Genomic DNA, 15009 nt, shown 5'->3' with positions numbered 1-15009 from the left:
CAAGAAAGATCCGGAGTGTCTGTGCATAAATCCTTCAGGATGGCAGTACAGGTAAACTGAGAGGCAATAAGATATATGAGCTGCTTAGGATCATGAAGGGTTTGGGTAGAGGAAATAATGAGCTTAGAATGGCTGAAGGGTTGATAACCAAAGCGCACAAATCTAGCAGACTGCAAAGAATGAGGCCACATGAGGAAAAAATATTTTGACAGCAGTGGTTTAGATTTGGAAAAGACAGCCTGATAAGGTGTTGAGTACAGATTCAATAGAAGCCTTTGAAAGACAATCGGATAAATACTTAATTGCACAGATGTTGGAAAAGAGCACGGGAAAGACTTTTCAAACGAACCACAAGAGCCTCACTATGCTGAATGGCTGCCCTCCTGTGCTGCACTATTCCTGATGTGGAGATGCCGGCGTTGGACTGGGGTAAACACAGTAAGAAGTTTGACAACACCAGGTTGAAGTCCAACAGGTTTATTTGGTAGCAAATAATTATTGGTGTGGCTTTTGCTACCAAATAAACCTGTTGGACTTTAACCTGGTGTTGTTAAACTTCTTACTGCACTATTCCTGGTCAGAAAAGCACAAAACAATTTAAATTATCCATAAGTTTAATCATGAAATTTACCAATAGAATATCATACATCATTAGTATTACATAGCTGCTGATCAAACTAAACTCAATAAAGAAATAAACCAGCAAACAACCACATATGCATAAGGTTACTGGATCATTTCACTTGACACTTAGCGCAACCGAGAACAAATCAGAACATGTCCCACTGTAAACTGTATCAAGAAGGATGCAGGCAAGTCTGACAGCAACCTGCTTTGTGAAGAGCATTTTGAACATGATAGGAGTTTCTCAATACAAAGGGTAGGAAAAAAGGACTCCTGGCATCAAGCAACCGATAGGAAGAGGTTTATTCAGGTCTACAAGTGGCACACTACAATAAGTAGCTGCTCAGGAAGACAGCATACAATGAGTGGAAGGACACTGGCATTTTGAAATCAATGTCTATTTTGCAGGAACAACACAGACCTCCCATCAACCAGGAAACAGTGACGGCAAATGTGCAGGAAAGACAGTGGAACCCCAGTCAGCATCTGTAAATAGAGGAGACAGGTCAATGCTTGGGGTAGAGGCCTTAAAAAGTTAAAATACCACCAACCCACCCCACTCCCTCATACTATTCACTCAGCTCTGTGGTTGGAACTGGCTTTCTACTAGACACAAAGATTATATCAGCTGCAAGAGACAATCAGCTCAACATTTGCTCTTTAGGGTAACCATAGTACAAAGAACAGTACAGCACAAGAAACAGACCCTTCGGCCCTCCAAGCCTGTGCCGCTCCTTGGTCCAAAAAGACCAATCGTTTGTATCCCTCCATTCCCAGGCTGCTCATGTGACTATCCAGGTAAGTCTTAAATGATGTCAGCGTGCCTGCCTCCACCACCCTACTTGGCAGCGCATTCCAGGCCCCCACCACCCTCTGCGTAAAAAACATCCCGCTAATATCTGAGTTATACTTCGCCCCTCTCACCTTGAGCCCGTGACCCCTCGTGAACGTCACTTCTGATCTGGGAAAAAGCTTCCCACCGTTCACCCTATCTATCCCCTTCATAATCTTGTACACCTCTATTAGATCTCCCCTCATTCTCCGTCTTTCCAGGGAGAACAAGCCCAGTTTACCCAATCTCTCCTCATAGCTAAGACCCACCATACCAGGCAACATCCTGGTAAACCTTCTCTGCACTCTCTCCAATGCCTCCACGTCCTTCTGGTAGTGCGGCGACCAGAACTGGACGCAGTACTCCAAATGTGGCCTAACCAGCGTTCTATACAGCTGCATCATCAGACTCCAGCTTTTATACTCTATACCCCGTCCTATAAAGGCAAGCATACCATATGCCTTCTTCACCACCTTCTCCACCTGTGTTGCCACCTTCAAGGATTTGTGGACTTGCACACCTAGGTCCCTCTGTGTTTCTATACTCCTGATGACTCTGCCATTTATTGTATAACTCCTCCCTACATTATTTCTTCCAAAATGCATCACTTCACATTTATCCGGATTAAACTCCATCTACATACCACCCTCCATTGGAAAGATTATTACATTCAATACAGAACCCCTCGTGAACGTCACTTCTGATCTGGGAAAAAGCTTCCCACCGTTCACCCTATCTATCCCCTTCATAATCTTGTACACCTCTATTAGATCTCCCCTCATTCTCCGTCTTTCCTTTTAGTGCCCTTTTAGTGCCTGGGGATTTTCCCAGTAACTTCATTGCAATGTAAGGCTACTTGTGACATTAATAAACTGAAAACGTAAAAACTTAAACCTTATGTTTTCTACCAGACAAACCAAACTCATTCAGCAATACTTCTAGGAAAGACTAGACGGTGAGGGGAAGATATAAAAATGCCACAGCCACCTATAAAGCGCTACTTCCTGAACAGCTAATGGTGAAATCTGCTCCCAATGAGCTGCAGGACACATCAGAGCGTTTACTTCGAGTCTCATGGTGAAATCAACATGGAATTAATGCCATCATTTGCATCCTGCTGCTGAAGATTAACAGGTAGATATGTCCACAAACTATTCCATTGTGTTAGAAAGTCACTTACCATACATACAGGAGATAAGCAGAGGAGACAACTATTGATAAAAAATAGCCCCTGCACATTTGCTTGCCTTGTACAAAAGGTTCATTCATCCCCGCCAGTCTGTTCTTCGATTTAAAAAATTTGCAGGATGTGGGCATCGATGGCTGTGCCAGTGTTTATTGCCTATCCCTAACTGCCCTACATTTTAGAGGGCATTTGTGAGTCAACCGTGCTCTGGGTCTGGAGTGACATGTAGACCAGACCATGTAAGAACGGCAGATTTTCTTCCCTAAAGGATATTATTGAGCCAGATGGGTAATGACAATCAACAGTGGTTTCATGACTTTTAATTCCAGATTTTTATTGAGTTGAAATTTCACCACCTGCTGTGATGGGATTCAATCACAGATCCCCAGAGCATTACCCTGGGTCTCTGGATTACTAGTCCTGTGACATTACCATTCTACCACTGCCTCTCATGGGTATTGATCGATTTGCAACACCACTTGCTGGTCTGGGTTCCACATTCTTCAATACTCTCACCTTTCATAATCCTATCAAACTCAATTTATCATTCTGAATTAACCAGCTCCAGGTGTGCAGCCAATCAAATCCTAAGGTTGGTTCTTTTAAGAGTCAGTTTTATCTGATTCTCTCTAAAAAAAAAAGGCACTCTTCGAAATACAGCATTCCAGTGACTAGAGGATCCTCCCTTTAGAAACCTTTGAACGTTTATTTTCTGAACTTCAGTAAACTATCATACCAGGTCAAGTGCAATCTGTGCTGTCTGCTCTGGATTCTTCAGATTCACAGTGAACGGTGATCGATCCAGTCTGTTCTCTGTCAACAATTCCTGTTGGATCACAACATAAACAGGAGTTAACATCAGGCAGCACAGCTCAGGCGTTTGTTCTGTATCGTTAAATGGATTATTTTTGGAGCTGTGTTTCCACACAGTGAAGTGACCAGACAAACTGGTTTTAGACAGTTTCCCCTCAGAGTCACAAAGAATGCAAGTCACTTCAAAATCAGACTTTACAACAAGTTGCAATCAAGCACATCACCTCGTATTACACACACCCCTACATCCACAGTGCCAAAAGCCGGCATCTCTTATCTTTAGTGTGTTATTTACTGAGCCAGGCTAGGAATGAAACAGCCACAGAGGCAGAAACACAATGACCACAATATTCCTGAGTAGCAATGGTTTTCATTTGTTCATTGGATGTGAGCATGTGGCAACTTACAAATGTTGTGTTCACAGGCACCTACCCTTGTCCTTCAGGACTGCAGTGGTACTGGGTTTGAAAGATGGTTTCAAAGGAGCCTTTGTGGACTGTGGCAGTCCATTTTGTGGTGGTACACAATGCTGTCACTGCATGTCAGTGGTGAAGACCATGAATGTTTAACGTGGTGAATGAGGTGCTAATCAAGCAGGCTGCTTTTCCTGTATGATGTTAACACCCATCCAAATATTATAACTCGTTCATGGGATGTAGGCCCCTGTCTATGTTAACATTTATTGCCCATCCCTAATTCCCCTTGAGAAAATGGTGGTGAGTCACCTTCTTGAACCACTACTGTGCTGTTAGGATGGGTGTTCCAGGATTTTGACCCAGCGAGAGTGAAGGAACAGTGATATATTTTCAAATCAGGATGGTGAGTGACTTTGTGGGGAAATTGCAGGCGGTGGTGTTGCCATGTATCTGCCGTCCTTATCCTTCTAGCTGGTAGAGGGCACAATTTAGAAGTTGCTGTTAAAGAAGCTTTGGTGAGTGGCTGTAGTGCATCTTGTAGATGGTACACATTGCTGCTACTGTGCGTTGGTGATGGAGAGAGTGGAAGTTGAAGGTGGATGGGATGCTGATCAAACAGGCTGAATGGCCTTGGACGGAATTCAGCTTCTCAAGCTGCACTGATTGAGGCAAGTGGAGATTATTACATCACACTCCTGACTTGCGCCTTGTAGATGGTGCACAGGTGTTGGAAAGTCAGCTTCTGACCTGGACTTGTAGATGGACTATCCTTTTTAGTGTCTGGTCAATGGTCACCCTCGGGATGTTGATAGTGGGGGTAATGCCATTGAATGTCAAGGCGAGGTGGTTGGTTTCTCTCTTGTTGGTGATGACTGGCATTACCTAGCACTTGTGGCATGAATGTTGCTTTCCACTTATCTACCCAAGCCAGAGTTTTATCCATGATTTGCTATACATGGAAAAGAAAAGCTATGCTATCTGAGGAGTCATGAATGATGCTGAACACTGTTCAATCATCAGCAAGCAATCCATTTCTAACATTACCATAAAGGGAAGATCAGTGAAGCTGCTGCTAAAGATAGGTGGGCCGAGGACTCTACCCTGAGAAACTCCTGCAGTGATGTCCTGGAGCTGAGATGATTGACCTCCAATCAACCATCTTCCTTTCAACTAGTATGACTCCAACCATCAGAGTTCTCCAGCTCACCCAATTCCCACAGACTCTGGCTCCAAGATGCCATACTTAGACAAATGCTGCCTCGGTATTAAGGACAGTCACTCTCACCGCACTCTGGAATACAAGGAGAGATTAAAGCCCGATTTCTAGCTAATGGTGAAATCTGCTCCCAATGAGCTGCAGGACACATCAGAGCGTTTACTTTGAGTCTCATGGTGAAATCAATATGGAATTAGTGTCATCATTTGTATTCTGCTGCTGAAGATTAACAGGTAGATATATCCACACACACTATTTCACTTACCGTATTGAAATGATCACAGCTTCTATCATCATAGAAACCCTACAGTGCAGAAGGAGGCCATTCGGCCCATCGAGTCTGCACCGACCACAATCCCACCCAGGCCCTACCCCCACATATTTTACCCGCTAATCCCTCTAACCTACGCATCCCAGGACTCTAAGGGGCAATTTTTTTAACCTGGCCAATCAACCTAACCCGCACATCTTTGGACTGTGGGAGGAAACCGGAGCACCCGGAGGAAACCCACGCAGACACGAGGAGAATGTGCAAACTCCACACAGACAGTGACCCGAGCCGGGAATCGAACCCGGGACCCTGGAGCTGTGAAGCAGCAGTGCTAACCACTGTGCTACCGTGCCGCCCAGAATGTCCAGAATCTCGGTCAACAACATAAAATAATTATTAGCGCCCACACCAGTAATTCACTAACTGACCACCTGCCAAAACAGAATTCCAGTCTGAGGTGAGAGACAGTTTACACCCAGTGTCACCCCACGGTTATCTATCTGTAACCAGAGACCAGCCTCGATATTGTCCTGTAAACTGAAGGATGGCCCAGAGCGTTTCTTCTGAAGATCATCACATTTCCCAATCTGGAATAGTCCAATGATGTTTCAACTTTATAGAACAATCTTTAGTGTTGAACATATTAGGTGTCATTTGCTAAAGAGCAAAGGAAATGCCAGCAGCATTTTTAGCACAAAATATTAGCCATTTCTCAGAATCAATGCAATGGTCTCAGTGAATTCAATGTTTAAATTTCCACTACCCAGCTCAGAATTCGTGGAACCTGGGCATTGACACGCAGACAGGAGATAAGCAGAAGAGACACGACTATTAATTTTAAAAAAGTCCCTGCACATTTGTTTGCCCTGTGTACACACCACACACAACAGAAAGCCTTTCAGCGCCTCCAAACTGTTTCGCCATTCGATCAGATCATGATCGATCTGCATCTTGTCACTTGCTGGTCTTGGTTCCACATTCTTCAATACTCTCACCTATCATAATCCTATCACACTCAGGCTCTTCACATTCTGAATTCACCAGCTCCAGATGTACAGCCAATCAGAAGCTGGGGTCTGTTCATTTAAGAGTCAGTTTTATCTGACTCTCTCTAAATAAAAAGCACACTCTTCGAAATACAGCATCCCAGTGACTAGAGGATCCTCCCTTTAGAAAGCTTTGAATGTTTATTTTCTGAATCTCAGTAAACTATCATACCAGGTCAAGTGCAATCTGTGCTGTCTGCTCTGGATTCTTCAGATTTAGTGAACGGTGATCGATCCAGTCTGTTCCCAGTCAACAATTCCTGTTGGATCACAACATAAACAGGAGTTAACATCAGGCAGCACAGCTCAGGCGTTTGTTTTGGATCTTAAAATGGATTCTTGGAGCTGTGTTTCCACAGTGTAGTGACCAGTCAAACCGGTTTTAGACAACTTCCCTGCAGAATCACAAAGAATGCAAGTCACTTCAGAAGACAAAAAAAATCATACTTTACAAGCACCAATCACCTCCTATCCAGCACACGCACACACACACACAGTGCCAAGAGCAGGCATTTCTTGTCTTTACAGTGTGTTATTTACTGAACCAGGTTTGACTTCAATTTTGATCGGGTTGCTTGATGTTGCACTCGGTCAAATGCTGCCTTGATTTAAGGGCAATCACTCTCAAGTACATCAGGAGCTCAACTCTTCAGCTTCAGTCAATGTTTGGAATAATCAGGTGAGCAGGAAGCCAGAAGAAACAATCCCAAAGAGGCAGAAGCACAACACTTTGGACATTCCTGACTGGTGGGTTTTCTTTTTCATTGAAGGGACTTAGGCATTATTGCCCTCGGGAAGGTGGCAGTGAGACACCTTAATGAACCGTTGCAGTCCATGTGGTGTAGGTACACCCACAGTGCTGTTAGGGAAAGAGTTCCAGGATTCTAACCTAGCGACAGTAAAGGAACGGCGATATATTTCAAGTCAGGATGGTGAATGACTTGGAGAACTTCCATTTGCTGGTGTCCCCAGGTACCTACTGCCCATGCCCTTCTAGGTGGTAGAGGTCACAGGATCCCGAAGTGCAGAAGGAGGCTATTCGGCGCATCGAGTCTGCATCGACCCTCCTTTTTATCTTACCCAGCCAATATCCCATAACCTTGCGTATTTACCCTGCTAATTCCCCTAACCTGCACATCTTTGGACTGTGGGAAGAAACTGGAGCAACTGGAGGAAACACACCTGATGGGGGAAGCTCGGTGAGTTTCTTCAGTGCATCTTCTAGATCGTACACACAGCTGCCACTGTGCATCAGTGGTGGAGCAAGTGAATGTTTACAATGACGGATGGGGTGCCATTCAAGTGGGCTGTTTTGTCCTGGATCGTGTCAAACTTCTTCTTAAAGTTTATTTATTAGTCACAAGTAAGGCTGTAGTTAAGTTACTGTGAGATTCCCCGAGTCGCCACATTCCGGCGCCTGTTCGGGTCAATGCACCTAACCAGCATGTCTTTCAGACTGAGAGGGAAAATCGGAGCACCCAGAGGAAACCCACGCAGACACGGAGAACGCGCAAACTCCGCACAGACAATGACCCAAGCCAGGAATCGAACTCGGGTCCCTGGCGCTGAGAGGCAGCAGTGCTAACCACTATGTCACTGTGCTGCCCCACTTCGAGTGTTAATGTAACCACTCTCACCCAGACTAATGGACAGTATTCCATTACACTCGAGTCACACCTTGTAGGTGGTGGACAGGTGTTGGGGATTCAGGTGAACTACTCGCCACTGAATTCTCAACCTGTAACCAACTCTGCTAGCCAAAGATTTATATGGCTGGCACCACAACAACCCTCTTCTTTGTGCTGGGTATGAGTCCAACCAGTGGAGATTTTCCCCCATTTTCCAGTGGCTCCAGTTTTGCTCAGGTGACTTGAAGCCACAATCGGTCGAATGTTGCCTTGATAATAAGGGCAGTCACTCTCACCTCATTCTGGAACTCAGCTGTTTTACCTTCAGTTATTTAAGTTTATGTTTATTTATTATTGTCACAAGTAGGTTGACATTAACACTGCAATAAAGCTACTGTGAAAATTCCCTAGTTGCCACACTCCAGCGCCTGTTTGAGTACACTGAGGGAGAATTTAGCATGGCCAATTCACCTAACCAACACGTCTTTTAGGCTGTGGGAGGAAGCCGGAGCACCCGGAGGAAACCCACACAGACATGGGGAGAACGTGCAGACTCTGCACAGACAGTGACCCAAGTCGGGAATCAAACCCAGGTCCCTGGCACTGTGAGGCAGCAGTGTTCAATCATTCCGCCCATTTGTGGAATGATTAGAGGAGGATGGAACCAAAGCCCGATTTCCAGCTAACGGTGAAATTTGCTCCCAATGAGCTGCAGGATACATCAGAGCGTTTACTTTGAGTCTCATGGTAAAATCAACATGAAATTAGGGTCATCATTTGCATCCTGCTGATGAAGATTAACAGGTAGATATATTCACACACTATTCCATTGTGTTAGAAAATCACTTACCATATTGAAATGATCACGGCTCCCATGTCCAAGATCTCTGTCAACAACATGAAATTATTATTAGCGCGTACACCAGTAATTCACTAACTGACCACATCCCTAAACTGAACCCCAGTCTGAGGTGAGCGACAGTTTATACCCAGTGTCTCCCCATAGTTATCTGTAATGATGTGGAGATGCCGGCGTTGGACTGGGGTAAACACAGTAAGAAGTTTAACAACACCAGGTTAAAGTCCAACAGGTTGATCTGGTAGCAAATGCCACTAGCTTTCGGAACAGGCTGTCCCTTCGTCAGGTGGAGTGGCAAAATGCTCACAAACAGGGCATACAGAGACACAAACTCAATTTACAGAATAATGATTGGAATGCAGTCCGGCTATTTACATATATACATGAGATAAGCAGGGGGAATAACAATGGGAATACCTGAAGGGTATTCCTGAGCAACTCAACCCCTTCACAATTTTACAGCGGGCAGGGTTAATCCTTGTTAGGAGCACTGACTGCTGACTGTCTACACATTACTACACAAAGCAGGAAAAGTGTAGGCACTGCCACCAATGATTCATTAAAATCAGGAGTACTCAGAGGGTTATAGATTACAGAGGTAGGAATGTTGAAGCCACGGAGAGCTTTGAAAACAGCGATAAGAGTCAAAGTACAAAAAAACACTGCTGGTGGAGCTGTGTCAAAACAAAATTCACTTTAGTGCGCAACCAAGTCTCGTTGTTACATCCCAATAGCACAGCTGTCGCTACAAGTAATTTTAATCTCTATATGTACAAAAGAGGGAAAAAGGATTAAGTAGCAATATCGATGTATGCCTGAGTTGTCTGCATTGCTCTTTGACTTGCCTATACATCATACAGCTGAGGACTAGCTGTGGAGTATTAAGCCTACTGAGTTGCACCATTCAATTAGGTAAAGGTTTCCCAAACTGGGTTCTGTGGAACTGCTCTGTGACAGGCCAGGCTGATATAAAAGTTTGAAAAACGCTACAAAACTGCTTGCCAGATCAGAGACTAACTTCTCCAAAATCCAGCCTCTGATTAAGCAAGCTGGAAACAGCATGGAACAAGACAAACAGGGATCACCGGCATGTGAGAGAGAGAATTGAGGGTTTATCTATGTGCGCGCACATGAGGGAAAGGTGCGTGAAATTTTTAATTCTAATAAATCCCTTAGTGTCAGGGAGATTAACAGGATAGCTATGTGGGGTTACAGGGATAGGCCTGGGTGGGATTGTTGTCGATGCAGGCTCGATGGGTTGAATGGCCTCCTTCGGTGCTGCAGTGGTTCAATGAAATGTAGACAAAATGAATAAAGAACAATTCTATAAAGGGTTTTTGTATGTTTGTATCTATTACAAAAAATGATCAATTCTTTTGTGGTTTAACTCTTCAACACAATAAGAATGTTTCTTCTGGGTTCCATCAATATTCTGGATAGATAATAAACCATTATCAGATTCCTATTCATTGACTGAAGCTCAGCCTTCAACACCATTATTCCTACAAAACCCATCTCCAAACTCCATTGCTTGGGCCTCGGCTCCTCCCTCTGCGACTGGATCCTGAACTTCCTAACTCACAGACCACAATCAGTAAGGATAAGCAACAACACCCCCTCCACGATCATTCTCTACACTAGTGCCCCACAAGGCTGTGTCCTCAGCCCCCGACTATACTCCTTATACACCTATGACTGTGCGGCCAAATTCCCCTCCAACTTGATTTTCAAGTTTGCTGACGACACCACCGTAGTGGGTTGGATCTCAAACAATGACGAGACAGAGTACAGGAATGAGATAGAGAATCTGGTGAACTCGTGCAGCAACAATAATCTCTCCCCCAATGTCAACTGTCATCAACTTTAGGAGGACATCAACTGGGATGAAGTAGAAATGATCGAAAGCATCACGTTTTTAGGTGTCCAGATCACCAACTACCTGTCCTGGTCCCCCCATGCTGACACTATAGTTAAGAAAGCCCACCAGCGCCTCTACTTTCTCAGAAGACTAAGGAAATCTGGCATGTCAGCTACGACTCTCACTAACTTTTACAGATAAAAAATTCTTTCTGATTGTATCACAGCTTGGTATGGCTCCTGCTCTGCCCAAGACCACAAGAGACAACAAAAGGTTGTGAATGTAGCCCAATCCATCACTCAAACCAGCCTCCAACCACTGACTCGGTCTACACTTCTCGCTGCCTCAGCAAAGCGGCCAGCATAATTAAGGACCCCACACCCCGGACATTCTCTCTTCCACCTTCTTCCATCAGGAAAAAGATACAAAAGTCTGAGATCACGTACCAACCGACACAAGAGCAGCTTCTTCCCTGCTGCCATCAGACTTTTGAATGGATCTACCTTGCATTAAGTTGATCTTTCTCTACACCCTAGCTATATAACTGTAACACTACATTCTGCACTCTCTCATTTTAATCCCTCTAATCTCATGATTAGATGAGAACGGAACCAGATGAAAAGCTCTATTTCCAGCTGATGGTGAAGCCTGCTCCCAATGAGCTGCAGGACACATCAGAGCGTTTACTTTGAGCCTCATGGTAAAATCAACACAGAATTAGTGTCATCATTTGCATCCTGCTGCTGAAGATTAACAGGTAGATATATTCAAACAGCATTCCATTGCGTTAGAAAGTCACTTACCATATTGAAATGATCACGGCTCCCATGTCCAGGATCTCTGTCAACAACATGAAATTATTATTAGTGCGCACACCAGTAATTCACTAACTGACCACATCCTGAACACTTGAAACTGAACCCCAGTCTGAAGCGAGACACAGTGTACACCCAGAGTCTCCCCAAGTAACCAGAGACCAGCCTGAATGCCCTCCTGTAAGCTGAAGGATGCATCAGAGCATTTGCGTTGAAGATCAGTAACATCACATTTCCCAATAGTCATCATTTGCATCCTCCTGCTCAGAATGACAGAGTCAGGACACAAACATAGTAAGAAGAAAATAGTGGTACTCACCTCTGCAGCGTTACAAACTAACTCTTGGCTTGTGGGGGTCAATGACAAGGCTAGCATTTATTGACTGTCCCTGCTTTCCCTTGAGAGAGGGGTGGTGAGCCACTATCTTGATCTACGATAGGACCTGCGATGAAGGTGCCCCTCATTAGGTTGGGAGCTCTGGAATTTTGATGGTGACGATGTGGATTATGTATCACGGCAAAATGGAGTCCATGTTCCTCTCCATGGCACAGATCACAGGTCGGGGAGACACTGCGGAGCATGCCTTGGTGAGTTGTTCCAAACCATTCTCTACATAGTACATCTGCAGAAGCAGCACACCAATGATGCAGGGAGTGGATTCTTGAAGTATTTGACAGAGTACTGACCAGCCAGACTGCTCTGATCTGTTTGTATGCTGTTAGAGCTGCAGCCACCCAGATGTGGTGAGCATTGCATCCACTAGAAGACTGCAGTGAGAGCAGTGCCTCCCTTTCCAAAATGCCCTTGAGTTCATCTTGTCCATCAGACTCACCTCATTCTTCCCCAAATCCTCCTCCCTCTAAACTGCTGACCACCCACCTTCCTAGTTCCCATGTTAGCTGGTATTAATAGTTCTCTCTTCTTGGATATTCTCCCACTCCCCTTAAAACCTGACTTCATCATTCTTCTCAAAATATCCACTCACTCCTACCGCACTCTCTATCCTCGCAAAATTACTGCCCCATATCCAACTTCCCTTTCCAAATTCCTTAAATCCCAAACACATCTTTCTCAGAATTCGAAGTTTCAATCTTTCCAATCTTCTGCCACATTATCAAAACAGCTCTTACCAAAGTCACAATTGACATCCTGTATGACTATGACCAAGGGAAACTTTCCCTACTGGAGCTGTCTGCAGCCACCATACCATCCACATTCCATTGACCAGCTGTGTGGAGCAGGGATTGCTCACATCCTGTCCCAATCCTGTCCACTCAGTCACAGCAAGAGAATCACTTGCAACGCATGTCCCTGAAGAATCTAACCTTGACTCCCCCCTCAATCTCAGCTATTCTGTTTGTGCAGCAGCACCTTCCAAATGTGACTTCTACCATCTAGAAGGACAAGGGCAGCAGACACTTTGGGAACACAAAGAGTCACTCACCATCCTGACTTGAAAATATAATTGCCGTTCCTTCACTGTCGCTGGGTCAAAATCCTGGAACTCCCTCCCTAACAGCACAGGGGATGTACCTACACCACATGGACTGGAGTGGTTCAAATGCAGCAGCTCACCACCACCTTCTCAAGGGGTATAAATCCTGGACTAGCCAGTGACACCCACATCTCATAAATGAATTTAAAAAAAGGTATGAGAAAACATTCCCTCCAATTTTGAGACGATTGAAGCCATTGTTTCAGTCTTGACTCCAAACTCTGTTCTCTAACCAGTGACTCCATCCACCTCCCTAGTAAACAGTCTGACATTAATTCAGTCTATTCACATCATTTGACCCCAGAGATGATTTTCTAATTTTATATTCCGGGTCATCATTTCCACCTCAGTAACATCGTTCAAGTCTCAATTTATCTGTTGCTGAAGCCCTCATTCCTGCCTTTGAACGGACCTCCAAGCTGTTGTTAAACACTCAATGATGGGATGAAATGCGGCTGGAAGGGTTCGCCGGCCCTAAGCCGCACGCACCGTTGTCGGACGTCTGCGCTTGCGCACCGACTCCAAAACTAGCCCGCCGTGCGCGTTCACTTCGCCGCCGCCGGCCGCGCCTGCGCACCAACTTCGCCGCCGCCGGCCGGCCACGCCTGCGCACCGACTTCGCCGCCGCCGGCCGGCCGCGCCTGCGCACCGACTTCGCCGTCGCCGCCCGACTGCGCCTGCGCACCGACCTCGTCGCCGTCGCCCCGACTCCCGGTTTCTTCATCAGCGTTCACATCATCCTAACATTAAAGTCGGGTGTGGCTGAATAATTTATTAAACCCGACAGTAAAGATGCGAACAGGCGTAACCGGCCTGAGGTAATAAAATAAAGGAAGGATCGAGCGAGGGAGGGAGGGGACCCCGCTGGGTTTATTATAGATTGTGTTGTTTTCTATACCTCCGGACACGGTTTCACTTCAATGTGGGTCGCTATTTACCGAATCCGGGCGGTCAACGACAACCAACTGCGCACCGAGAGCAACCGCCGCCATCTTCAGGCGCCAAGCACGCTGTGGGCAGAGTGCGTGACCACGCTGCGATTGCGTCATCCCGCAGCGAGAGCGTGAGCCGCTCTGATGACGTATACGTGTCCCCGCCCCCAGTGATCTCATACTGCGGCGAAGTCCCGCCCCTCAGGGGTATGGAGGGTTTGAAGACTAAATTGTATCTATTTTAATGTAAGCCACCTGTCTGATTTGATTTGATTTATTATTGTCACATGTATTATCACATCAAAGACTATTTCCTCGGGTGGATGGAGCTATTACAAGGGGGCATAACTATAGGGTTCGTGGTGGGAGATACAGGACGGATATCAGAGGTAGGTTCTTTACGCAGAGAGTGGTTGGGGTGTGGAATGGACTGCCTGCAGTGATAGTGGAGTCAGACACTTTAGGAACATTTAAGCGGTTATTGGATAGGCACATGGAGCACACCAGGATGATGGGGAGTGGGATAGCTTGATCTTGGTTTCAGATAAAGCTCGGCACAACATCGTGGGCCGAAGGGCCTGTTCTGTGCTGTACTGTTCTATGTTCTATTAGCATACAGTGAAAAGTATTGTTTCTTGCGTGCTCTACGGACAAGCATACCATTCATAGAGAAGGAAACGAGAGTGGAGAACGTTACAGTGTTACAGTCATAGCTAGGGTGTAGAGAAAGATTAACTTAATGCGCGGTAGGTCCATTCAAAAGTCTGATGGCAGCAGGAAAGAAGCTGTTCTTGAGTCGATTGGTACGTGACCTCAGATTTTTGTAGCTTTTTCCCGACGGAAGAAGCTGGAAGAGAGAATGTCCCGGGTGCGTGGGGTCCTTGATTATGTTGGCTGCTTTGCTGAGGCAGCGGCAATTGTAGACCGAGTCAGTGGACGGAAGGCTGGTTTGTGTGATGGACTGGGCTTCGTTCATGATATTTTGTAGTTTTTTGTGGTTTTGGACAGATCAGGAGC

At 45.5% G+C, this 15009-nt stretch overlaps 1 protein-coding gene and 1 long non-coding RNA gene across 2 annotated transcripts in view; one reads left to right on the top strand and one right to left on the bottom strand.

The window, feature by feature from the left end:
- Positions 1-903: 903 nt before the first annotated feature.
- On the bottom strand, positions 904-14096 carry LOC144497158 (uncharacterized). Its single transcript, XR_013498522.1, has 6 exons — positions 13959-14096; positions 11553-11589; positions 8883-8919; positions 6577-6664; positions 3379-3468; positions 904-1110 (listed from the first exon to the last, which is right to left on the bottom strand). It is a non-coding gene; the product is annotated as an uncharacterized LOC144497158 (long non-coding RNA).
- The window catches only part of LOC144497157 (2-5A-dependent ribonuclease-like), a 62006-nt gene continuing 60760 nt past the window's right edge, over positions 13764-15009 (top strand). The window contains exon 1 of the mRNA XM_078217952.1: positions 13764-13878. The gene's annotated coding sequence lies outside the window, so the exon portion shown is untranslated. The remainder of the gene's footprint in view (positions 13879-15009) is intronic.

The sequence above is a fragment of the Mustelus asterias genome, chromosome 8 (assembly GCF_964213995.1).
Source record: "Mustelus asterias chromosome 8, sMusAst1.hap1.1, whole genome shotgun sequence".
Classification (NCBI taxonomy): domain Eukaryota; kingdom Metazoa; phylum Chordata; class Chondrichthyes; order Carcharhiniformes; family Triakidae; genus Mustelus; species Mustelus asterias.
This window is presented reverse-complemented; position numbering and strand designations above follow the sequence as displayed.